The 26,955-nt window shown below is 41.3% G+C and overlaps 1 long non-coding RNA gene across 1 annotated transcript in view; it reads left to right on the plus strand.

The window, feature by feature from the left end:
• The window catches only part of LOC143649355 (uncharacterized), a 71,221-nt gene that overhangs the window by 28,162 nt on the left and 16,104 nt on the right, over window positions 1-26,955 (plus strand). The window contains exon 2 of the long non-coding RNA XR_013158955.1: window positions 11,473-11,603. This is a non-coding gene — a long non-coding RNA (uncharacterized LOC143649355). The remainder of the gene's footprint in view (window positions 1-11,472; window positions 11,604-26,955) is intronic.

Genomic DNA, 26,955 nt, shown 5'->3' on the forward strand with positions numbered 1-26,955 from the left:
GATATCACCAGGTTGAGGTTTTCTCCCTCCCGTGCTGCTCACAAGACAGAGGTCACACTGGCTCCCACTCTCAGCTCCAAGAGGGCAAAAGATCTTAGAGAAGTCTCAACCCCTTGTCAATGATTGATTAAGAGATTAATATATCACCTAAACCTAGCCAATGAGACATGAGGAGAAATTTCCTGGAGTTTGGGGGAATTTTTTTTTTCTGTCTTAACAGCAAGTCAAAGAAGGCCTTTCTCTCTCTCTGTCACTAGATGTGAAAAGGAAAGAAGCAGCCATCCCATTTCCATGAGAGAAACTAGACTTGGGATGAAACTGGCTTGGCCCAGAATCGTTGATGATAACATTGAGCCATTGGACAAACCAGCTCTGTAAGCTGGCCTGACTTTGGTCTTCCAAGAATGTGAGCTAATGTATTTCCTTAAACAACATACAGGTTTTAAGATATTTTGGCAGAACACATTCTAATGGATATAAACGACTTCTTCATTTTGGTTGGTCAGAATGAAATTTTGAACTAAGTTCTTTCATTCATTTCTATACACTGAGATTTGAAATTATAAACAAGGTAAATTTAAAAATATATATCTGAGGTTTTCTGTGATTTTAGCCAGATGCACTTTAGCAATCTAGCAGACATCTAGATTCATGAATTCTTCTGCCAATATTTTATCTTGAGCCTTTTTGAAAATCTGACTCAATATAGAAAATTAGTCACTGGTTAGGGTGATAAGCTCAACCTAAGCATGCTTTGAATTTGAGAAATTTGCTTTATCTTAACTTCAATGAAAATAGTTTGCATTATGCTACAGATTGTTGTGACTTTAACTCTAATGATGTCTACGTGTCACTTAAATAGTTGTCTGAGATGATATTGACTTATCAAATTTCCAATCCCAAAACATTATATCTTTTGTCATAATACCTGTAAAATAATTTGGACTTGTTATTATCTTTTATTTCTGATTAAATTTGAAGCTGGCATATTGTTACGATTGAAAAGCTTTTTGATCTCTTGTTTCTTTTCCTATATTTTTCTGGGTGAAGGAAATATTTTTTAAAACCCATAACCTGCCCTCACGGGCTAAAGGAGAGTCAGGCATGCAATACAAAAAGGCCTGGGAAAGGTAAAAGCCTCATGTTACAGAGGAAAAAGGAGCAAGTAATTCTTCCTGACCCCATGTGAATACAATTTCCTTAAGGTTTTGGCCCTTGCTTTAGATGATTTTTATTTTAAGGAAGGCTTACTTAAATGTTACCCTTCCTGCCACACTTGATGCCTACCTCACCGTCTCCATTGCTCAGTTTCTTATAGCCCATTGCAAAATTGCAAGAATCTTTAATGCGGATTGCATTCCAGTGTAGGCTGAGCTGTGCTCCTCAGTTCGGACATGTTCTCGGTCTTGGCCCACATTCCGATGGCTGTGGACCATTATAAATAAGGGCTCTTCAAAATGTTACTCCATTAAGGGTGGCCAAACCGAATCAGCTTGGAGTTCATCTGCATCACTGGAGCCCTTTATGAGCAGAGTGAAAGTCAAATGGAGAGAGACCCCAAGGGGAGCAGCCACAGCCAGAAGCCAGTGGGGCCCGAAGGAGAAAGGAGAGGATGCCAACATACGCATTCCCAACGGAAAGCCAAGGACCAAAGGTTACAGGCAGTCAGTCCCGTAATGCCACAGTCTTCTGAAAGGAAGCATGGCCTTGCTGCCTCTGTTTTGGACTTCCTTCTAGCCTCAAAGCCACGAGCCAGTAAAATCAACCCATTGAGCGGCATTTACTTTAGCAGGTGAGAAACTAAAACACATGCCGTCGGAAAAAGAAGACTGCCCTTGCATGCTGTCTTTGGCCTTCTCCTGGAAACCTGGGGAAAATGGAGTGGTAAGAAAGTCAAGTGGTCTGAGAGCTCAGAAACTACGGACCCTGGTATTTCCCGGACCAATGTCATGTGAAGTCACCTCTGTTTTGTGAGCACGAGCAGGGCTTTTCCCCTTTTCTCTCATTCAGCGTGACAACTACGGGAGGCCAGTCCGTCCTCTCCCTTAAGAAAGGCAAACCCAGTGGCTGTTTTTTTTTTTTTCTGCCTTATTTTCAAACTTTTGATCACTGAAATAAGATATAGTGTCTCACTTTCTGCTCTAAAAGTAAAATCTGGCTATTCTGATTGGAGAAACAATTCTTATTTCGATGGGGACTATATAATCTGTCCTAGTAAGTGGCCTGTACTTCAAAATCCTTTGAATTCTAACCTCAGCTCACTGTTAGTTCTTTCTGTAAAATGAGACCTATACTTTGGTGTGGTGCTTCACTTTCTATTATGTCTGCCTGTCTGTGATCACAATGATTTTCTCTAGCTGCCTTACCCAGGAATGAGCCTTACTAGGCAGTAGTGCTGGTACCCACCTCACACAATGGGATCCATATCTCATGCTGGCAAAGCCTGGTCATCCAGGGCTGAAACAGTGCAAGCTCATGGGAGACAGGAAGAACTGAGGATGGAATGAAAATTGTCCCGGTGGATACAGAAAACCAAATAATAATTACACATTGTTATTATAGTTTCTGACCCTCCTGGTCTTAGGTGATCTTTGGCACTAGTAGCAAAGCATGACTTCCCCTAACTTTTTGGAGGAGAATGGAAGAAAAGAAAAAGAAGGCAGCAGAACCACAATGAATCCTGCCTCATAACAAGCATGGTGCTAGTCATTTTCATGCACGCATTAAACTTCCATGCAACTGAGTGCTCCAAATTGCCTCCTGACTAGTGAATGGCAGAACTAGAATCCATCCCAGGACTCTCTGACTCCAAACTTAGCTCTAAATTGGCTGTCCTTAATAGCATCTCTCCCTGCGCTTATCCTTGTCCTGAACCTCAGGCTGCCATGTTTATCCAGACACTGCAAGTGTAAAACTGATGACATAATCATGTGCTGGTGTCTATGGGACTATTACAGGAGGATTAGGCTATGATCAACAAATTGGGACTAGTATTGTTTTATCTGCATGGGAGTGTTTTCAATTAATTTGTAATTAAATAAAGGAAGCAATTTACTGGGTCTTGCAGGAGTCAGCACTGTGGAAGGTTTATCTCATCAGTCTCAGATGTGCATTCCTCCTGCACCGGCTCATTGTTTAGACCGCAGCAGGGATACATGATCTGACCTATAGGAGTAATTCAATAAAACACCAATATTTTCCTTCCTTTAACCTGTGGTGCTGTGATGACTGCAGAAATTTGCCTAGAATGGTCTCCACCATAAGCCATCGGAGCCGCAGTTTTCACCTTCCTGCTCTCGCAGCTGTTCCTGCCAAAGAACGTGACCATATCAGAGATGGCCAAACGAGCTTTGTCTGGGTGGATGACAAGTGGACTTCATGGGTGCAGACTTGTTTTGAATATCTTTGCACCTAGATTTTCTAGATACTGTGTTGGCCTCTTTGCGTCCACGATCTGATATAATCCCCTCCCAATCATCATGCAAAGCAGGCACTGTTATCCCCATAGAATTAGATGAGTCAAGTTAGGCTAGTTGGTAGCTGAGCCAAGAACAGTATCTAGTTCTGTAGCAGTATCAGGGCTCGGAACTTTTCCACCTACAATCCTCAGCCCAGCAGCCTTCAGCAAACTGTGGAGTGCGAAAATGTGGCTGGTCCTCATTCACTGCGGCAGGAGATTGTAGTCATTTGTTTACAGGCTTTCTTTTATCTGTAGCATCTCAATCATCATTCAGGCATCTGCAGGGCTTGGCACAGACATTTCAATAAACACCTGCTCAATAATAGTAATTCTAATAGTGACAACAATAATGGATATAACAACAAAAGTAAGCCTTAGCATTTACTAGGTTCCAGGGACTCTTCTAAATACTTCACATTCATTAAATCCTCATAAAAATTCTGTGATGTTTGAAAATTATTGTTATTATTATTACACCTACTTTACAGACAAGGAACCAGACTCACAAGGTAGTGAATTAATTTACCTAAAGTTACACTCTGATTTGTTATGATAGAATCAGAACTCAAATCTAAGCACATAGCCATTAGCTAAAGTGGTGTCTACAAAGTGGAGTATTACTAGAAAATAATGGAATTTCTAACTATATGTGTTATTTATCTAAAAGTTATTATAATTATTTTTCATCTTTAGAGCCTCTACTAATATAATATTATTTATAATACTGTTAGCCACCGGCATCCTCACTCGATCTGAATGTCTGCTGGTTGCCAGTGTCATGTTTGGTAACCCCACACATGCGTGGCACAAGCGACTGCAGAACCTCAGTTGCTGTCAGCTGTCAGCTGACTGTGGTTTACTTGGGCCTGGTTAAGTTGCACGTGGAGATTACAGTATCTACATTTATCTCAATCAACTCTCACAATGTGGGCAGGTGGCCTGAAGAATGACTCCTACCAAGAAGCATTGGTTTGAAGATAGTGCCTACAATGCAGGCACAAGCAAACAAAAGCAAAATGGCAGAAATGACACTTTCTATTTCAGTGCAAGTAGCTACATTAAAAGTAGCGACTTATCCAATAAGCTGTCGTTTCGATTTTTGCACGGATGCAAGATTTAGAGTTGAAAATGAGTGACATTAATTTAGAAGAAATATTTGCTTTAAATGGAAATTCATGTTCCACAGAGTGCTAAATAACTGTACCCTATAAAATTGAATATTAAATTTATTATCTTTGGACAGAGTCTTCTTAAACTAACAACTAACTTTTGAGGTAGATGCTGATGCTTCTCCAGCAGATTTGTGTATTCTGGCTTTCATGAGTTATTCTCCACAGTGGATGGTAAATGTCTACAAACTTTTTTGCACATTACTTGTTCGTCATTAACTTTCATGAGACATAAATTCAGTTCTTAAAGTTTCAATAAACATGTACTTTCATGTTTTGAACTGCCAAAGGGTTTACCATCAAAAAAAAATGTTGCCAAACAATAAAATATGTAGTAATGGATTTGGCGGGCCATGGTGGCTCAGCAGGCAGAGTTCCCGCCTACCATGCCAACGACTCAGGTTTGATTCCCAGTGCCTGCCCATGCAAAAAAAAAGATAGTAATGGATTTACTCCATGCAATAAATGACAAAATCATATACAAGAGAGCCCAAACTGCTCTCTCTCTCCACTATAGGATAGATTGTCAGGCCTGTATTTCCTGCACATCTTTTAGGTACAGTTAAGCAATTATTTCGCACATTTTCCAGTGACCTTATATAACTTTCTGTCACTGTCTGGAAGTTTTGAGCATCTCTTCAGTCATGGTGCAGTCCATAGCTGATTGACTGGTGTACCAACTGGTCAGCAAGGCAGTGTGGCATTGTGAATACTTCTTCCACCACCCAAATCACTATGGCAGCTAGGGCTGCCATAGCAAAATACCTCAAATGGGTAGTTTAAAACAACAGAAATTTCTTGTCTTTCAGCTCTGGAGACTAAAAGCACAAATCAAGGTGTTGGTAGGGCCATTTCTCCTCCACAGTCTGTGAGGGTTCTGGCAGTGCATTGCTGGCAACTCAGGGCACTCTTTGGCCTATGGTGTAACCCCATCTCTGTCTCTGACACTTGGCCTTCTTCTCTCTCTGGCTTTAACTAAATTTCTTTCACATTCATGAGACCAGGGGTTAGGACTAGAATGTATCTTTTTGGGGGGACACAGTTCAATGTGTAACACCTAACTGCTCATGTCCCAAGCCACTGTGATTGAACAACAAGCACCTGGGGTGCTGTTTTAGAAAAGGGGGTGTTTGGTACATCGTACAGAAAGGGTCAGGAAAAGAGAGATGGGTTTCCATTAGTGTTCTTCAGATGTTACAATGAGAGGATGCGTTATAAAGAGTACAAGTGAGAATCCTGTCTATTAATCATGCTTCACTCATACTACTATACAAGACCTTGGCAGAATCTGGGAATAAACAGTAGATGACTTACCAAACCCATCCCAGCTTATTTTGATGAAATAATAATTTGCCATTTAAAAAAAAAGACAAACCTGGAATAAATGTCCAAACCAAACAGAACTCCCAAACAACTGTCCATCAGAAATGCCCCAGGCCTATTCAGGAGAGTCACACTCCCTTTAAGATCCTCTCCAATCCTGCATGAAATAGAATGAAAACTCTTCACTTCACTGTAATTCCAAGACCAGATCCATTCTGCCTAGAGCCATTGAGTCCTGAAGTGACCTGAACATCCTTCATTAGGAGCAACTTCCACTCATTTTTTCAATATTTATTATGAACCTGGTAAGTAATTACTGAGCCAATTCCTGGTCCTCAAGAACCTCACAGTGCAGCAGGAGAATCAGAAAATAAAACCAACAATTAGAGGTTGGCTCCCTGTTCTACCCTGTGAGCTGCCCTCATCACTGTTTACGATGGGTTGCATCACTGTTTATTAGTTGGCCATCCCTTCCTCATGGACATAAATCTGACAGAGTCTTCATCTGTCTCATTACATCTGCTCTGCTCAGCACCCACAATACTCCCTGAGGTACATTAGTCATTCATTAATGTTAGTTTATGAAGTGAATGAAGTGCTACGATAGAGGTAAGCCCTGGCTGCCTTAGGGTCACAGAGGACAGGGATCAAAGTGAAATAGGAGGTCAAAGAAGGCTTCTCAAGAAAGATAAAAGGTGAGCTGAGCTCAGAGGGCTGGGAGGGCTCAGCGTACTGGGAAGGACTTCTCAGGCATGAGGAGTAACACGTGTGATCACAGGCACATGAGAAATCACATTTTCCTGGGGAACTGCAAGCTTTTAGGGTGAGGCTGTGGCAGGATAGGACACGGTGTGCAGGGCTGATATAGTTTGGGAATGTAGGTTGACCTTTCTCACAGAATCAGGGTTGATTGGTGATACACCTTCAGAGATTTCAGCTAGCTTTTCTGAGGAGCTGATGCTCCAATTACACCCAAGACTCCCTGGGCTTGTAGAACAGTGAATAAACCTAGAGGACTCCAGAATCAACTTGGCTATCAGTTGTTGGAAGAAAGAAGGAATTAGCTCCGTCTCAGGTCCCGGGGTAGCAGACCTTTTCCAGTTACCCAAAGCTGCATTCATCTCCAGCCTGCTTGTTGCATTTGGGTCAGGGATGCTTTCAATATACAGATACATATAAAGCTGAAGCTGTTAAATGACAAATTAAAACAAAAGTAGTAAAAACTGATCTGAATTCTTTAGATATTTTTACAACATATTACCTGCATAATTCTCTCAATTTTTCCCATGTACTCTGTGAATTTCCTTCCCTTCTAATAAAGTTTGGCAATTTAGTAGCAACTAGCTTCAGTGGTGACTATAAGCAGTAGGAATTATTGTTTGCTAGTTTGTGTAAAAGTGTGCATGAGGGTATTAAGCGATGGTGAGGAGGCAATACAAAGGAGAGACTGAAAAGTTTTGTCTTTTTGACAATGCCTCCATCCAATCTACGTTGGAAATATTGGTAGCGTTTTTCCTAGTGTCCCCTCTTATGCAGCACATTTTGGTAGTTTCAGTATTAGAATGTATATTTCTAGTGACTAGCCATTACTATCCAGTTAATTTTTCTAGACCCTGATCCTATTAATCCCACCCCATACTCATCTCCCACCACCTCCTCACCTCAGCCAGACCGAACGAATTTCTGTTTTCCAAACATACCCTGTCCGCTAACACTTCTATATTTGTACTTACTGTTCCCTTTGCCTGAAATGTTCAAAATGTGCCCCCTTCAGGGTCCAGTTCAAACGCTGAAGTTCTCTCTGATCTTTTAGCTTGAAGGATTCCTTCCTTCTTCACATCTACCATAGCACTTTACTTATGTATCTTTTGGGTACTTAGCACTTTCCGTCATAGATTGATGGTTGTCTATTTATCATCCTTAAAGTCTGTGCTTCGTCTCATGAGCAGTACCTGGTGAATGAATGAGCCCAAGGTATCTGGAGAACTGACTCTACTAAAGATGGTGTCTTTTCTAAGCAGATACGGGCTATTGTGCTTCCCCCGCCCCCGCTGCTGCTGGCTGATGTTGACCTGACATCCCCAGCTGGGGACAGCTGTGCCTGCTGGGCAGCGACTGCAGCACCCAGTACCGCCACAGGATGAAAACACCCAGGGCTTGTCTTCCTGACTGCTAATTTTGTCTTGAGAAGTTGTAGCCCTGGGAAGCCTACTCACGTTTCTCAGGCTTCTGGGTGGGCTCTTGGGCATTAGGGCCACTCTTCAGCTACAGTCTGCCCAAGAGCTTTGGTCTTTGTCCTTTGTTCCTGCGGTGTGGGGAGCCCTGTGTCTCTAGGCACCGGGTGTTCTGGATGCACTGCAGATAGTGGCTGGTGCTGTGAGTGTGGTGGGAACGCCTGGTGCAGCAAAGGATTATTACTTATCTATTTACGTAAACTTTTATTCTAAAAGGACTTTGGAGGATTACAAAAAGACATGTAGTTCAAGCTTTGGTTTTTTTTTTAAATGAGAAAACGAATGGAAAAGAAAAATAGATACAGAACAGACAAAATGATTAAATACAGAAAAATGATTGATGTAGAAAGTGAAGCCTATAAGATCCTTTAAATTAGCTGGATGGAAATGGACTGCAACTCTTACACTAAGCTTCCTAGCAACCAGAAAAATAGTAGAGAAAGATAATCAATTACGGAATCACAGGGTCTATAAGACAGACCTACTAGTTGCTCAGGGAAACAATTTCTCTTTCTCCCAGTAATAGAAATTTGTTCTGGGCACTCTGTGGAAAAGTATCTTATGTGGTGCAGAGACCGATGACCTGAAGCACATGGAAACAAACGTAAGAACGTAAGAAGCACCGCAGAAGAATCCCTTGTCCTGAAAACATATTTGATAAGAAACTACTGCAGAGTTAGGGTTTTTCTCCTGCTCCTTCCAAACTCAACAACAGCAAAAGACATTTTTGTAGCCACTACTCGGTGCCAGCCATGAATAAAGGTCTCAGAATATACTGAGACCTAGTAGGGCTGGATTCATTGCCCATCTGATGCCAAATGAGGATGGAAACTCAGTCAGAAGTTTGGTTATGACCCCTGAGGTCAGAAAGCCAAAGAAATTCAAAGGTACAACTTGAACAGGTGAGGAAGAAAGTTTTACAATTGCAGATTCTAAACTCCTCTAATCAATGTGGCCATGACTCTGGTTAGAGCTGGGTCCTTTAAAGTTACCCTGGGTACCCAAAACTACGTCCTCAACAAAGTCCTCTGACCCATGACCCAGATGCAAATATATTTTCATCACCTGGAGGAAACAGGGTAATAGACTACTGCGGTGGACATAAACTGGCAGTGGTTGTTCATCTTTGAAACATATTTAATAAACTCCAAGTGGTAGAATCCAATAGTCTCTAAATTGTAAGATACAGAAGAAAATTACGAAAGGCTGTTATCAAGAGGAAAGTACTTAGAAATTACTGTCCCTGAGGGGAACTGAGTCCTCTTTTTGATGATTGGAAGAGTGGAGATGGCCATGTGACAGAAGGAAATTACTGAATACCTTCTGAGTACAAGGGTAGGAGAAGAAACGTGAGTGACAGGAAGTAGTTAGGCTCATTATAAGGGGAATTTTTTAAAATAATTCAAGTTATAGAAAAGACAAGGGAAGGGAGAGGAATTGCAATAAAGAAGGAATAATGTCATGTTTCCTTTATTTCACTGCAAATGAGATGGGAAACCACCAGAGAGTTTTGACAGAGGAGGAATACTTAGATTTTATGATAAAGGATGCTTCTGAGTACTGTTTGGGAATTCACAGTAGAGAGGAAAGGGTGGGGTCAGGGATGGTAGTTAGGAGGTGACTGGGATAATCTGGGTGAGAGATGAGAGAAGCTTGGATTAAAGTGGCCACAATGAGATAGAGTAAGAAAGAAGAGACCCCAGAATTGGGGGATGGAAATGGCCTAAAATGGACTTCAAGAAAGTTAGTTCGGGAGTGGGGAGGGGGAGGGGGGGTGAATTAATAGGTGGGAAGAAATAGGAATTCCTAAAACAGTATTTCTCAAAGAATGGGCCACAGTCTACCTCATACAGGATCATCTGCAGAGCTCGTTAAAATACATAGACTCTTGGGCCACCACACAGATCGATAGCATTAGAATCTCGCCAGAACCTTTGTGAAGCCTCACTAGGATATTCTTTTAGGCACCAAAGTCTGAGACCCACAGAGAATTGAAGTTCTTAAAACTGAAAGTTAACAGGGAGTGAGAGGGTAGTTCAGTGGTAGAATGCTCACCTGCCATGTGGAAGACCTGGGTCTGATTCCCAGTGCAAGCACTTCCCCCCAAAAAACAAACAAACAAACCAACAAAAACAAACTAACAAAAATTCAACAAATGGTGCTGCAATAATGGGATACTCACATAGAAAAAGAATGAAATGTGACCCCCAGCATACAGCATACAAACAGACAAACAAAACGAAACTGAAAGTTGAGTTTATATTGATGTGCATATCAAGTCCAAAGAGAAATATTTTAGAACTGTAGGATGAATATCAAGAACTATTTATTTTTCCTCTAAAATAATATCATTTAAGTAGTCTTAGGAATGCTATTTTATGCATGGACTATGTGCTAGAAATGGTCCTAAACAATTTGCAAATTGTCAGACGTAACTTGTTTGTGACAGGGACAATGTCTTCACTAGTGACAACCCCCATACTCACTGCCATCCCTCCCATCTAAGATGAGTGGACCCTAAGGAGAGTTCTTTTGCTTGCTGAGTGGGGTAACGGGTATGGAGTTGTCAATTCAAGGCTGAGAGAGTACAGCATTGCTCTCTGTAAGGAAAAGAATGAAGAGAAACCCCAGCATGTTCTGGGGTCAGGCTGGATTCTTAGTGGAAAGGGGAACCAAGAAGGAAAGGAAAAACTAAAGGCTGGCCCAAAGAGGGACTCCAGCAACAGAAAAGATCATGTGGCGAGGGCTCAAAGGCGAACTCTCGAAAATTAGCAGAAATGTTTTTAAAAAGCTATATTTCTGACAATACTACACTGTTTTAGTTAACCAACCTCTATAAGGCTTAAAATCAGGTAGAGTCCAATACCAGTGGTCAATAAGAGGGTGGGGAAAGGAGTATGGGATGTTTGGGGCTTTCTTTTTTCTCCTTATTTCTTTGTCTGAAGTAATGCAAATGTTCTAAAAATTATAAGGGGGATGAATGCACAACTATTTGCATTCCTCTCCCTCTTCCCCTCTCTCTCTCTCTTTCTCTTTCCCTCTCATCTTTTCTGGCCTTTACAGAGTCTGTGAGGTAATTTTATTTATTGTCTCAGTATTTGATGATACTGTGAACCATTGATTATATATTTTGGATGGACTGTATGATATGTAAATATATCTCAATAAAATTCCATTAAAAAAAAACTTTATGAAGCTTTGTTATACAGCCTGTAATGTAAACCCTCTTGCCCATTATCCCACCGATTAATCTTTGTTAATATTACCTATTGGGTTTGTTTTGCAGATGCAAAGATGTGCCCGGCTCTGCTGGAAGGCCAAGAGCAGAGGCTGCCCAGCTACCTCCTATTTGCACCACCAGCTCGTTCAAGCTAATGGGAAATCCATGAAGGTTGTCAACTTTGTCCAGCTAGGACGGTAGGACAGTCCTGCTTACCTCACCTCCCTCTCCCTCTCTCTCTTCCTCTCCCTCTTCCCCTCTCTCTCTCTCTTTCTCTTTCCCTCTCATCTTTTCTGGCCTTTACAGAGTCTGTGAGGTAATTTTATTTATTGTCTCAGTGTTTTCTAAGCAGGGAATCTAGAATTATGGTGACCTGTAGCCCACAGCAGCTATTGATTTCTCACAGGATCTGTTGGCGTCTCATCCAGATGTTGATGTTCCTGATATAAAACCGTTTAATTTGAAATTGGCTCAGCTGGAAAGTTAGGTTAAGGGTTTTTATAGTCACAGTACAAGGTGGAAATTTTACCTTTTTTTATAAACCCAAGGCGTTGGGATTACAGACCTCAATTCAAAGAAGTTTAAATTCCGGAACTGGCAATATTATGTTGTAACTGGAAGAAGGATAAAGATGGGGGCAAAATCCAGTTGTCCTTACCAGGAAAGTCAACCACTGAGGCCTTGAGAGATGGCTGCCAGAATCTGTAAAGAGACTAGAGCTGTGTGGAGCATCTCAGGATGGCTCACGTGAGAAAGGGTGACCTTCTAGCACAAAGAGAGAGCACATAAATTTGCCGCCCAATTCTATCCTGTGCTCTGGGATCACTTCTGCTGATTAATTGCTTGCAGGTCAAACTTTCCAGCCGTAGGTGGTCCAGGGTACCTGTCAAAGTCCCTGTTTGGTGCTGTGTGAGGGCAGAGCCCTCACCTTGTACTGGAGTGCTGCCAAGAGAAGGTGGGTGGTGGTGGCTGCTGTTGCTGTAAGGAGTTTCTGTTTATGGTTAAAAAAAATGGGGGTGGGGCATCTGCAGTGAGGATGAATGTGCAGAGGTGAAACAAGAGACCAGAGTGGAAAGGCATCTGGACCTGGCCCATGAGGGTCCCCTCTACATCCCGATGGAAAGCTGTCAGACTCCAGGCAGAGGTTGAAGATCAGGGGAGGGGAGGGGAGCTTCAAAAAGGCAGGGCCCTCTTTGTGTTTGGAGCTTTAAGAGAGACATAAGCAGATCGGGACGCCTTTGGGGGAAGAACATAAGATTTCATGATAGGAGGAACAAGAATGACTGGAGACAAGGTCTTAGCTGAAATTTCAGGAGAAGTAAGCTGGTGAGAGATAAAGGATCCCAAACACCAACGATATAAATAAGATGCCGAATTATTCTTTGTATCCAAGAGAAAGTGAGAGTTCATTGCAAGAAAGCCATGGAGAGGTAGATCTCAATATAAAATTTTAGAGTAATTTTAGATTTAAAAAAATCCAATAGCTGAATCTGAACAAACAAGAGGTTAGTGGTTCCCTGTCTCTAGGATTGCCTGGCTAACCACTCAGCAGAAGGGGTCCCAAGCACTGGATGGGGATTTTCCTTAAAGGACCTTTAAGTTTCCTCAAAGCTATAATCCAATGATCCTCAAATCTTGTGTCCCTTAGGTCTACTCTTAAAATGATTTCTATCTTTTACTTGAAAATATTCCCTACTGTAGTAATTGGATAAATTAATATAACAGAACACTTTTTTACTGGAATATTAAATGTAAACTGTACCATGTGCTCAGTGTTTCAAATCTTTCAGAGGGAAAATTAGTGTCTAAAGACAAAATATGTGTCTTTTATCTAATTTTATCAAGTCAGGAATTTTATGCAGAATGAAAAAAATTAAGGAGTGTGGATATTTTGAAATATTTACCACAATTCTACAGCCAAGGAAGATTCAAGTTCCTAATTCTTTCTCCTTTGAATTTTGTACATCTGGATTTATTTGTGCTGGGACAGATGCCCACTTCCTAATGCACAATTCTCCATGGTAAAAATACCATAGCATCCACCCAGGACAAGCATTTTCACCTCAACTTTGGTTAGCTAGTGAGCCTGAGTTCTTTTCACACAGCCCTTCGGTCTCCCAAAGCCTACTGTCCTTTATAGACTGAACACACTCAGGTAGTGTCTATGTAAAGCATTAAGACAAAAATGTCCATAGGGTGGGTGATTTACTCATTATCCAGCAGAATTGTTCATGCTTGCCAAACATCTGGTTTTGGTGAAGAAACATCTGAGTAGTTCAACTGACTTCTTCTTTTTCATTTGGATGTTTGGGTGTCATGTAGGCCCAGTCTCAGTTAAAACTTGGAGGAAAACTTGGCAGAAAAAAAGCGTAATGACTTTATGCTAGCACAATAGTCTAAAAAGAATAATGATCTTTCCTTCGTGATTGTCATGATGAGAGGAAACACTTCTAAATAAGTCAGTGAATAATGACCCGGCCACAGAAAATAATGAACTCGATTCTTCGAGTTCTCTCCCACAATTTCAGCAAATGATTGGTGAATTAAGAAGTCGTAAAAATGGTTCAAGATAATATGAATTGTAAATCATTTTAGCAGGTATTTAGCAATTCTGAGTCCGTGAAGTTTAGCAAAAAAAAACAGTATTTGCAACCCTGAGCATGAAAACGTGCATGGGGAAAACCACTTAACATCTTCTTGAAGGTTAATGAAGAATAGAGAAGAATCTCAGAAAGCTTCCTACAAATAAATACTATTAGAACAAGCTGGGAGAGGAGAAAAGGGATTTTGGACATCATTCTTCACTTAAATACAGCTCTGTAACTGTTGAGGATGGACAACTCCACCCCCCAACCACCCTCTCTCCCACCCATAGTCCTTTTAGAGACTCCTGAAAAGGGAGAGGACATTGAAGAGCAAAAGTGCATCCCAAATGCGTCTCAGGGTAGAATGAGATTCTTAGGATGTGAAAATTATATTGACACATGGCTGTGCAGCTTTGTTCATAAGAATAAAGGAAACACAATATTGTTCCTTCTTCATTGCAATTTCTCTCCTTCCCTTGTCTTTCTTGTAACATTCCAGGTTAACATGTTTTTTTAAATACCCTCTCCACTCCAGGCCTGAAAGATGGGAAGCTTGGGTGCTAGGTCCTTTCATACACTGCCCTGCCAAGTTGACTTTAACTTCTCTGGGTCTGTTTCTTCACCTGTGAAATGGAGGTGTTGGATAATATTAACTTTAATTCGAGTATTGATATATGATGTTGCAATTCATAAGAATTAGGAAATTAGTAGATGAAGCAACAGCATCTGGAATTCTTCACTGTATTTGCAAAATGATGTATCTGAATAAAAGACAAGGGCAACCCAGGATCTGAGGGCCGTCATTAAGGGAAGGCATGGAGGAGCAGGGTTATAGGTAAAGAGATGTGAGGGAAAGTACTAGACCAAATGTTCTTTTAAAATATTAATGGAGCATACAGATGGTACAAAGCTCAAAGCAGCAGATCCCAGTGTGTGCAGGGCGAACACATGAATGATATTAAGAGATTATAGAAATATGGGTGGAAAAGAATGAAATGGGATTCAATTTGGAAAAATGCAAAGTAATGCATTTGGGAGCAAGTAACTAAAAACACATGAGCTTGCGATGTTCTGTGGCAACAACGTTAGCTGGAGACAGAGTCATCAGGCCAGTGGATAGAAGATGGATTATCTCTCTAGGCCTAGGGGAGGCCACCCTTGGAATTCTGAGTTCAAATCTCCCCCTTTCAAAGTGAGGGATGAGAAAGAAAAATGAAGAAGAGGTCAGGAAAGTGCAGAACTAATAATTAGGGAATTAGAGGTGGTTGATTTAGGAAATTTCAAAATGTCACAGAATGGGATGGCAGGTATAAGGCTATGATCGGAATGTAGAGCATCATGGATCCCAATTTCCAAATTGACATAGGATCAGGGAATATTAAAGAAGGAGGGGGCTGCATCCACAACCCCTAAGCCCCACTTTACAAGAAATCAAGAAGGAGTTCAGAAGAGGACGCAGTTTATTTACGTGATTTCTCAAATATGAAACCACAGGACGCCTTGACTATTAAACTCTTAGCCCAGTGTTCAGTGAATATGGCACCGCTTTTGACATCATCTTGCCTTCGAGCACCATCATTCTGTCTTTTTCCTGACTCCCTTCTGTTGGGGCCCAGGTCAGGGCTTTCATGAAGCAGCCTCTGACTTCTGGCAAGGCCATGTCAGAGTCACCTTGGAGGCACGGCCCCTTGGTCTCCTGCGAAATGAGGCCCAGCCTGTATGCATCTTATCTAATCCGGCCTTACTGGGAAAGCTTTGCCTCTGCATTTTCAGGCAGGTTAGTCGATGTTTACTCTGTTCTCAAGGACACTGCCTCTGGAGCCCAAAGAGGGCTGTTAGAAAGCATTCTCCTAAGTAATAAACGGTTCCTGGGACAGGACCTGTGAACCAAACCTTGTAGCTTTGCAGGCATGACAGATATCCAAAAATAATCTTGCTCTGATTATACCCCCTAAAGCAGTTCCTGTGTAAGAACATGATGAATATGTGGATGTCAGTTTATTCGGGACTCTTGCTCCTGAGGAGCTTGAGACCCCTGACCCCACTTAGCTAGCTTCTTTGTGCCTGTCGTTTCTTAATCCTGCACAGCAGCCCTTCTTCTTCCCTGTTCCACAGGGAAATCCCGGCACCCTTCCCAGGACCCTTTCCCTGGTCCTTCTTTCTCTAGTGACTACCCCACCACCAGCAGCCCACAGCACCACCTATAACATGCTACCCTTCCTTCACTTCTCAAGAGAGGGCTTAGAAGAGGCCACTTCCCGAAACCTCTGTCCTTCCATCAGAATTAGTTTTCCCTCCTGTCTGTTCGCTTGGGCCTTTTATTTTTCACACGTCCACTGTGCCAATGACCACTTTGTGATGTAAGTCTTTGTGTTCATGCTTTCCCTCTTGAGGGCAGAGACGCTGTCTCAGTCATCTTCGTAGCTCCGTTGTTTATCACTAGGCCTGACATAAACACATGCTTTTTCCCCATAAATCCATCAAATGAAATGCTCTGATTTCTCCCCATCACTCATTTTCTAAACCTCTGTTCATGTCAAGGCAGAGATATTTGGGGAAGTGACACACTTGGCGTCCCCACTTGTCCAGTGTGGTTTAAAGTGGGGTATCACTTGCTACTTTCAGACACTGGAAAGTTCTACCAGCGTATCCAGAACTCTTTTCATAAATCAAATCTAAACAGCCCATTAAAATGCAACTACCCCTCTCACCTGCTCAACTGATTGGCCGAGACTATTATTTGGCTTTTTCTCAAACATGTTTTTGATAACACTATATTTCACAATACATTAACAGAAAAGTCCACTAAAGGAGGATTCCCTGATGAAATAAGTAGGGAACATTTTATTTCTCTTACTGTCCTATGAGTTATAAATCTCCAAGCTAGGGATCAGCGAGTTTGATCTCAAAACCCTTTACTCAGTTGGCATCTTCAGAGAGTCATGTTTTATGGAAAACACCTCGAAATACATTGAGCTCCACTTGGCTTCCTGGCCAAGCAAGCATGTCATCTATATTAGAAAATGCCTGCCAACTGACTCAGGGATGGCACCTTCCTGCAGTAATATAAATAGCCAACACTTACTGTGTATGCCACACATTATTGCAATGCTCTATGTGTATTAACTCATTTAATTCTCATTTAATTTAATTCCCCTAGCCCCATGAGGTAAAATTATTATCTCCATTTCACAGATGAGAAAATTGAAGTATGTAGAGGTTAAGAAATCACTGCACAACTAATAAGTGGCAGAAGCAGAATCTAATCCCAGACCTTCTGACCCCAGACTCTGTGCCCTAACCACCATGTCACAGCACCTCCAATGGCACCTATACATCACCCTAAAACCCCATTCCTTCTAACTAACATCCCACATTTATCTTTTGGAGCTACAAAACAAGTCCAGGCCCTTACCCATATGCAAACCCTTTAAAATTTGAAAACAGTGAGCATATCCTTCCAGAAGCCTCTCTTTGTGGATCTTCTCTTCAAATGGTGAGCTATGAAATCCTTTTACTTTCTTGATAATTGGCCTCTATACCACCTCTGAGATGTTTAGGTCCTCATAAAGTTTAAGCCTCAGAAGTAATCCAAAACCCCTGATGTGGTATGGTTAGCACTAAGTGCCCCAGAATTTATCACCTCTCCCTAGAAATATATTAGGTTTGGGGAGTTTTACTTGTGTGTTTGTCTGTTTTGGGGTATCTATAGGGTGCTCTTGGTACATGAGGTACTAAAGCCCAAGCTCTGCAAACATGCTGGAAAATATTTCATGGTATCTCTTTACAAGTGACTAAAACAGTCCATTATGACTGTACTCCCCTAAAAATGTTCCCACTAAGGAAAATCTGCAAGTATTGCATCGGCCTTCCACAGGAATATTTCCCACCTCCTGTTTTCACAGTCACGACCCTCCATGGCCGGACCACCAGCTGCAGCCAGCCCTCTAAAGAGGGAATCGTGAGATGCCAGGCATGGCAAAGGGAAATGTGCATTCATGAGTGCCTTTTCATGATATTCTCTTTGACTTAAGATTAGAGGCCGTGTGGAAGAGAAGATAAGAGAAGGGAAGAAATTGTTTTTCTTAATTATGAAAATCCCCTAGATAGAGAGACTTGGAAGCACAGCTCTCTCATGTCAGTTAGAGAATGGACACTTGGAAGCCCACCTCTCTCATTTCATTAGAACCACTTCATTAAGAAGAGCAGGTTGCATGCGGTCAGTCCCCTAGCCAGAGCAGTCAGACTTCTGCTTGAGCATGTGTTCCCTCGCTGGACAGATGGAGATTGAGTGTCTGTTAGCTAACATTTTTCCTCTAATTATTAATTATACCAGAGAAAGGGGCTTTATGGCCAGAGTCCTGGAAATGTGAAATTTGATCGGTGGAGATTTGCAGTAAAGATGGAAGATTGATGTGTGACGTCAGATCGCTGGCAAGGAGGCCCAGTGAGCCAGGAGGCCAGCAGCTGCTCACAGAGGATTGGGGGTGAGGTGGGGGAGGGGTCTGGGAAGGGAAGGTGGTATCAGAAAAGGATCTGGGAGAGGAGAGATAAGGATAACCATGTTAACGATTTCGCTCCCCCCTCCTTCTCGTCCTGTCATCTCAGATCAGAACAAATTAATTCTCTGAGTTTGAGGCTTTCGCCAACAGGTGGCAAGGTCCATTCCTGCACAGAGGCAGCTGCTGGAAGTGAGAAAGGGTGTCAAGAAAAGGGAACTTCAGATGGTGAGCTGCACAGAGCCATTAGCCTTCACCCTGAAATTCACACACACCCCTTCACAAAGAAGGACATTGCCCTGAGAGACGTTCACTCCAAATATTCCCCAGGACAGGGATACAAAAAGGGCTGTGCAGGGACAAGCTGTGCAGCAGAATCCCCTGATGTTCTGGTTAATAATGCAGATTCCTCGACCCCGCCCCAGGCCCCCAGATTCTAAACCTCTGTAGGTGAGGTGGTCTACCTCTCCTGGTTACTTACTCTCAAATCATCCAGTTTGTTTTTCTTCATCACACTTCCAATAATCTGCAATGATATCATCCATTTAATTGCTTTCTGTCTTTCCTGCATTGCTGTATGTTCCAAAGCAGCAAGAACCACCTGTTTAGAATGGTGCAGAGCACATAGGAGAGGCTCAATAAACACTTGTGGAATGAATGAATCGGTGAGTAAAAAGGGCAGAAGAGAAAGGAAGTTGAGAATGCCTGCCTGAGGATATAATTAAGCCCCGTTCCTATGCTGTGGGGCAACTCTGGCAACATGAGTCAGGGTGCCAGCCAACAGAAAAGGAGGTTGTTCCCCAAATACACACAACAGATGTATGCAGGAAAATACGCCACCATTACCAAACATACAGACCCCAGAGTATGTGAGCCTTTTATCTCAGGAAAGCCTTTAATACGCACCTGTCAATATTCTTAAATTGTCTTGAAGATGTCAAGATGAGTCTAGCATTGCCACCTCTAATTTTAGAGACACAGAAGTTGAGTTTCTGGAAATAATGACAACTTGCTATAGGTCAGAAAGGACAAAAGAGGCTAAATCTTGGCCTTCCTGCCTCATAAGCCAACTGTAATTGCCAATCCAACCGCTTCCCACATTTTCTCTGATGCTCATTCTGGAAGATACAGTGGTTTCCAGGACTGGAAAGAAGGAGAAGAGACTTTAGCATTATATCTTTTTGAGTGCTGTACATTATATTCAACCTGCCTGTGACTCTTTTTTCTTTTATGCAATAATGTTGATAAGCTTGATAATAACGACTACAAAGATGATACAGCACTCACAAATACAGTGCATTCATTCACGCATAGTACCTTTCTTACGTGTAACACTTTCTTAGAGCCATGCTCTGCTAAATCAGTCGTTAAAATCCCCACTCCCATGTAATAAATGTAGCTTTCTGTTACTTTAAGAGTCTTACATAAATTGTGAAATTAAAGAAACCTGGGCTCTTAGAGCTGGGAGAGGTCTGAAGAATCATGTAATATACATTCCCCTCCTCACTTCAGGAAACTGAGGCCCATAAATTTCACATCAATTGGGAAGCAATATGTTCCAGCGTTCTCGTGACTTACCTGTAGAACTTTTCACAGGAAACCCTGTGCTTGGCATAATAACTTCAAGAAGCAATTAAGGTGTACATATCATTACCTGGCATTTTTCCTTTCCACTATTGACTGCTTTGGCACCAGATTCCTATAATCCTGAGGATTTAGTCTGACTTAGAAATTTCTGCATGTTCTTTGCCATTTTGCCTTATGTTCCCCTTAATCCTTAGGGTAGCCACACCCACAGAGGTACTAAATATCGTGGCAGCTATGAACTCATGACAGCTATGTGGAGACTCCTTTTGATCAATGTATTTAGAGCTAACTGAGCAGCTAAGTTTGCACTCACTGCTCCTAGAAACCTGTGTAAGAAAGACTTCCGCACTCTAATGAGTGGGAGGAGGGGGCCCCATGCCTTGCTCCTGGAAGGATGAAACTTGTTCCTTTGGCTCTGCCCAGGGTCTCTCCCATGGCTTCACTGACAACCGTCCGTCTCACAAGCTGTGTCAGCCCCCTGCATCAGTGCAAACTAGGAGAGGATAAAAAAGAAAAAAAAAATTGGGGCCATTAATGGGTCCTCTCCTCTCACTATCCAAGGGAAAAAGCTTAACAAGCATTCACTGGCATGGAGGGAAGGAGTCATGAGAATTTCTAAGACTAATATAGCCTCACTTTTCTGATGAGGCTTGAGTGCTTTGAAATTCATGCAGGAGCTCGACTCCCAAGTCTGTTGTGTTTTATGTATCTGTTCTCAAAATATTTCTGAGGGAAAAGCAGAATCAAAAAGCAGTATCCCTGAGTGGTGCGATGGGGGCTCAGTGGCAAGAATTCTCGCTTGCTAGCCTGGAGACCTGGGTTTGATTCCCGGAGCCTGCCCATGCCAAACAAACAAACAAAATTATCATCCCTTTTCAAGGATAGAACAATTAGGAATATCTGTCCTCCTTCTCCACACAGGGGATTCCTCTTCATTCTTCAAAATTCAGCTTAGTAGTAGGTACCTCTGTGATGGCCTGTCAAAGTCCCGTCCTTAGTTTCCCAGAAAGAAATGTGCCCTGCAGCCCTTTGCACAATTCTCAATGACAGTTCTCACCTGTGAGGTTCTAATTATTTGTTTTACAAGTGTATTTCCTCCATGCTCTGTGCTTCACTTCACTGCCAGGAGAATGGTATTCTTTATCTTGGTAGATTCTTCGCCACTGCTCCCCATTGCATCCCACCCCATTCCCAAATTCAGTTTCAAAATCTGGAACATCAAAGATATTGAAAAAAGAAAAGGAGGAAAGTTAAGTGGCTTGCCCAAAGTCACACCACCATTCAGTCTCCGAGTTCTGATATTTAATGCAGTACTCAGTCCTAAACTAGGCTGTCATCACAGTCATTTGACTGCCCACAAAGAGCAACCCATATTTTCAAGAATGAGTTTACCACTAAAGAAATGTAGAAAATACAGTCCAGGCCCGTAATTCTTAAGTATGATTAGACGATGGCTTATGGGCTCCATCTAAGCTTTAAGTCAGGATCGTTTTTAGGCCTAATGGAAATTACACGGTGGCTTTGGCTTCACAGGGAGGCAGCTCCGAGCTAATCAAGCCTCAGGAATGCCACCATCTGAGATGTCAAGGCAGAAAGAAAGGAACGCAATCGATTAAGTCTCCCGTCAAGAACGTTCCAAGGCCGCTAGGCTGCTGAGAAGAGATGGGGCTGGAATCCTAGCCACAGGCTTAATTGCTTTGCAAGAGACCACAGCTGTTGCTGCAGGGAAGAGCAGGGCAAAAATCCCATTTTCTTACTTTCAACTTTCTGCTGACCTTGTTAGAGATGGTTTCTGAGCTGCCTGGTGCACATGCCTGCCCCAAATGCTGCTTTCTTCAGTGTTCTGTGTATTGTCTTTGTTTTTCATTATACGCCCAGCACATAACATAGTGCCTGGAATGTGTTTCTTAATAAATAACTCTGTGATTAATTAATTAATTAATTAAGCCACCGAAAGTGAGCTTTAATAGGAAATGTAATTCTTTGGCACACAAGACAGATGGCTTTTGACTTTCTCAACCAAGATTTTCCTTGACCCTTTCAGCAGAATCATAGGAACATAGGAACCATAGAAAGGAAAAACTGTAAAAAGCATTTTTTTTGTACAACATCTGACTTCGTCTATATCAAATGTTCCCATCCACTTTCTGTGGCCAAATCGATTGTATTTGAGCCTTTTTTTATTTTTTTGTCTTTAAGGACAATCAATTCCTGAATAATTAATGACTTTCCATAAATTTTCAACCTATTCTGGCCTTTGAAATAGGAATGACAGAAGGTCTAACAGAGTAGTGGCACGTATGGACTTTGCCAGAAGTTGGGCCCATGGGGTAAGATCTGGAGAGTTATTGGCTTAAGTGGTGTTAAAGGGGTGCCTGGGATTGGAAAATGAAAGGAAATAGAATCCCCTCATAGAACCAAGAATAGCCAGGCCTCATCCTAAAATAAACAGGCCAGAGAAGCCCGGGTAGCATTGCTTAATCCTCAAACCTGTTCTTCCCCTGTATTTCACTTTGACTCCCAAACATTTGTTTCTGCCTTCTACCCGTAGTCTTGGATCCAAGCACGTTTTAAGACTTTCTTCCCTGAATGTTAATCAATCCACTTTCTTTTTTCTTTTGTAAGAAAGGGAAGGGAGAACTGGAACCTTTGCGTGTGCAAGGGCAGGGCCAGGAGAGAGCATGCAGAAATGGAGACGAAGTTGAATTGCCCAGTGAGGGACAGATCTGGGTGTTGCAAAGACCCTTCTTTGTCCAGTACAGCTGTAGAAGGTAGATATTAATATCCCTTGTATAGATGGAGATACTGAGGCATGGCAAGGTTATTTCTAGCTTGCCCATGCTTGTCCGGTAACTAAGTGACAGAGGCAGGATCTCAGGCTTCTGCCATTTTAAACTGAAAACAAAGGACAAAGAGTTAGACAGGTAAGACATTTAAATTCAGGTATTTGCCCCCTGAAATGTTTTATTTTTAGACTTGCTCTTAAAAGCAATGGAAAAACCCCTTAACCATTGCGCAAAGCCTCTCTTTCATCAAGTCTCAAATCTCTGAAATCAACAACTGCAGGTCTCTGACTTTCTACTTCTGGGTTTTGGTGCTGTATAAATATTTGCTTAGAGCTGCTGCCTCCCTCTGAGAGAGTCTCACAGATGAAGGATAAAACTGAGACTTGGGCCATTCATGGTTATTAGAGGCCCGCAGTATGTTTCACAAGAATTGAATGATTAACATTCACAATCTTGGACTATCTCCAACACAGAGAAAAGAATTATGCTCTAATATCGCCTGCTTGACCCGGCCACTTCCATCGGGTGTATTGCTCAGACTCACCACAGTGGGGACTTGAGCCTGATAGGATTGGTCATTGGGTAGAGATATGAAAAACCCCTTCTCACTATGCTTTAATTTAGGACATCTGAAGACCACCTGGATACAGGAAACCAAATTACTCCTTCCTTCAAACGAAGGGAGAATCAAGGCTTTAGGAAAGATTTATTTCTATCAATTTCAACTTCACTTCCCTGGGATGTTTTATAGAACCAACACCTTTTTCCTCACTGTGAAAGATGCTGCTCTGAGGCAATATGTAGATGCTTTTTTCAGAACACCTGGAAGAGAACCACAATGCACAGGGGCTTCTCTTTAAGCTCTGACAGTGTTCATAAGGCCAAAATGTCAGAGCTGGGAGTAGACAGCACAAAATGACTCTGAAGTTATTGCAGCAAGTGTGGGGAAGAGGAAGAGGGAAGGAGGGACAGGAAAGAAATTTTGTCAAATTTAGAACTCACTCAGACGCTGTGTGTTTTGAACTTCTACCTTCTGGTATTCCAGTTTGCATATCCTCCAGAAAAAGTGAACCCACTCTGAATAAGATACAGACATCAATTGGAATTTGCCAAGTGACCTCTGAGTTGAACGTAAATGAGACTGAAACACTCTGAGATTCAAATTATCCAAGATTCACGAACAAAAAAGAAACATTATGTAGAACATGGAAGGAACGTAAACGTATTCCTAGGACTATGCCTACAGTAAGTAAACAATTAATGGAAAAAGCACAAAGCTGTGGATCTATTTCATGCAATCCTAAGGTTTTGCCTTGGAAAATAAGCTGACAATATAGGAGATTTGAATTTGGTTTTCAATCAAAAGACAGAAATAAGAAAGACTGATGGTGTTCAGCCATGACATTAACTCCCTGGCCTTGCTTTTTTCACATGAGCAGGCACCGCAAATCGAACCGGGTCTCTTGCATGACAGGCGAGAATTCTGCCTGCTCAGCCACTGTGGTCTGCCCTCCCTGGCCTTTTTATCATTAATTTTTATGATTTAAGTACAACATGCACATCTCTTCTTTAAAGATAAAGAAAAGTGACAAACCCACATTGCTTTTGTTTCCATTTCCAAAAGTTTTCAAGAAGTAAGCAACTTTTAGAAAATTTTGTAGGTAAGTATTTTGCTCTATTCCTCAGTAATGGCTTCATTTTGCTATGATTTCCCTAACTTAAAATGTTCCTTTAAGTTACTGTGCAGAGAGTTTTCACCAGGTCTACAAAAATGATGTCTATTCCTCTAATTTTGTTTTGTCCTTGCTCACATAATTTACCTATGCTAATTTCTACTCTCTTTACAGTTTGTTCCATTGTAAATATAACAGAAAATAGGCACTGATCTGCAAAACATCCTCCATGATCATAGATTCATAGTAAAACAAATCAATGTAGAAGTAGAAAGGAGAGAATTTTGAGCAGCAAGATGAGGCTCAGGAGATATTACCTGAGATTCTTCCTCTCCATTACTGACAGAATATGCATCTAAATATTTCTAATGGTTTCCTGAATATCATTTGGCTTAGCCTGATTGAACAACATAAGCCTTTCAAGTTAGATTCCTTGTTATTCAAGTCAGTGTTAAGTGTGCAGTAGCCCCATAGCGAAGGGGTTACATCACCTTTATGTTCCAAAATTATGTTTTTACTAAACTTGGGGAGTGCTTTGAGGGTTAGTTCTCCACAAAGAAAAAAAATCTCAGAAGTCATTAATTAAAGAAAATGATATTCTTAAAGACCTTGCGGTAGGAGATGGTTTCCTAGACCTTGAACCCAAAGTGTGAGCAATGAAAGAAGAAATAGATAAATGGGATCTCCTCAAAATGGAATGCTTTTGCACATTGAAGGACACTTTCAGGAAAATAAAAAGGCAGCCTATGCATTGGGAGACAATATTTGGAAACTACATATCAGATAAGGGTTTAATATCCAGAATATATAAAGAGATCCTACAACTCAACAACAAAAAAGGCAGACAAACCAATTTAAAAATTGGCAAAAGACATGGATAGACTATTTTCCAAAGAGGAAATTCAAAAAAACATATGAAAAGATGTTCAACTTCACTAGTTATTAGGGAAATGCAAATGAAAACAACAATGAAATATCATCTCACACCTATTAAAATGGCCATTATCAAAAAAAGCAGAAATAAGTACACGTATTCACAGTTGGTTGGAATGTAGAATGGTGAGCCACTCCAGAAGGCAGCTTGACCATTCCTTAGGAATTTAACTATACAATTGCCATATAGTCCAGCAATCCCATTATTACTAGGTATATACTCAGAAGAACTGAAAGCAGGGACACAAACAAATATCTGCAAACTAATGTTTATAATAGCATTAATTACGATTGCCAAGAAATAGAAACAGTCCAAATGTCCATCAACAGACTAGTGGATAACCAAACTGTGGTGAATACATTTATGGAATATTACACAGCTGTAATATAGAATAAAGTCACGATACATGCGACAGTGTGGATGAAACTTGGAGGACATGATGTTGATTGAAATAAGCCAAAAACAAAAGGACGAATATCATATAGTCTCACTAATATGAACTGACTATGATGAGCAAACTCTGAGAGTTAAAGTTGGAACACAGGTTATCAGGAGAAAGCAAGAGGGTAGAGTTTGGACATTTAATCCTGAAAAAGGATAGGATTGATTGCAATGATTAGGAAATGGATAGCACGATATTATCTGATGGTAGCACAATAGTCTAAGTATAATGAACAAAACTGAGTGTGAATATGGTTGAAAGAGGATGTGCTAGGGGCATGTATGTCACTAGAAGGAAAGAAAGAGGAAAGATAGAAAGTCTTTAAATGAGGGTGAACAAGTGAATGTCACCATAGCAAGGTGTTAAAAATGGAATGCTATATGGAAAAAATACAATTAATGCAAACAGGAGTCTATAGTTAACAGTAACACTTAATATTCTTTCATTAATTGTTACAAAGACAATATACAAAGCTAAATGTCAATAAGAGGGGGATAAGAGGGAAAGCTGTGGGATTCTTGTTGTTTCTACTTTTTGTTTTTTCCTCTTCTTCTTTCTTTGTAGAAGAAGTGGAAATGTTCTCATATAGATTGTGGTGGTGAATGCATAACCATTTGATTATACTGGGAGTAACTGATTGTACACTTAGGATGGATTGTACACTTAGGATGGTTTGTGACTAAAACTGCTTAAAAAATAAACAGAAAGATACAAGTGCTGAAGAATATGTGGAGAAGGAGATGTACCTATTCACTGTTGGTAGGGAAGTAGATTGGTACAGCCCCTCTGGAAGGCAGTGTGGCAGTTCTACAGAAGGCAAAGTATAGGACTGCCATATGTGCCAGTTTGAAAGTATTATGTACCCCACAAAAGCCATGCTTTAATCCTAATCCAATTTTGTGAAAGCAGCTATTTCTTTGAATCATGATTCAATGGGGAACCTTTGATAGATTTTCTCCATGGAGATGTAGTGTGCCCAATTGTGGGTGTGACCTTTTGATTAGATGGAGATATAACTTATTCACTGTGGGTGAGTCTTGTTT

Source organism: Tamandua tetradactyla, chromosome 11, assembly GCF_023851605.1.
Source record: "Tamandua tetradactyla isolate mTamTet1 chromosome 11, mTamTet1.pri, whole genome shotgun sequence".
NCBI classification, from domain to species: domain Eukaryota; kingdom Metazoa; phylum Chordata; class Mammalia; order Pilosa; family Myrmecophagidae; genus Tamandua; species Tamandua tetradactyla.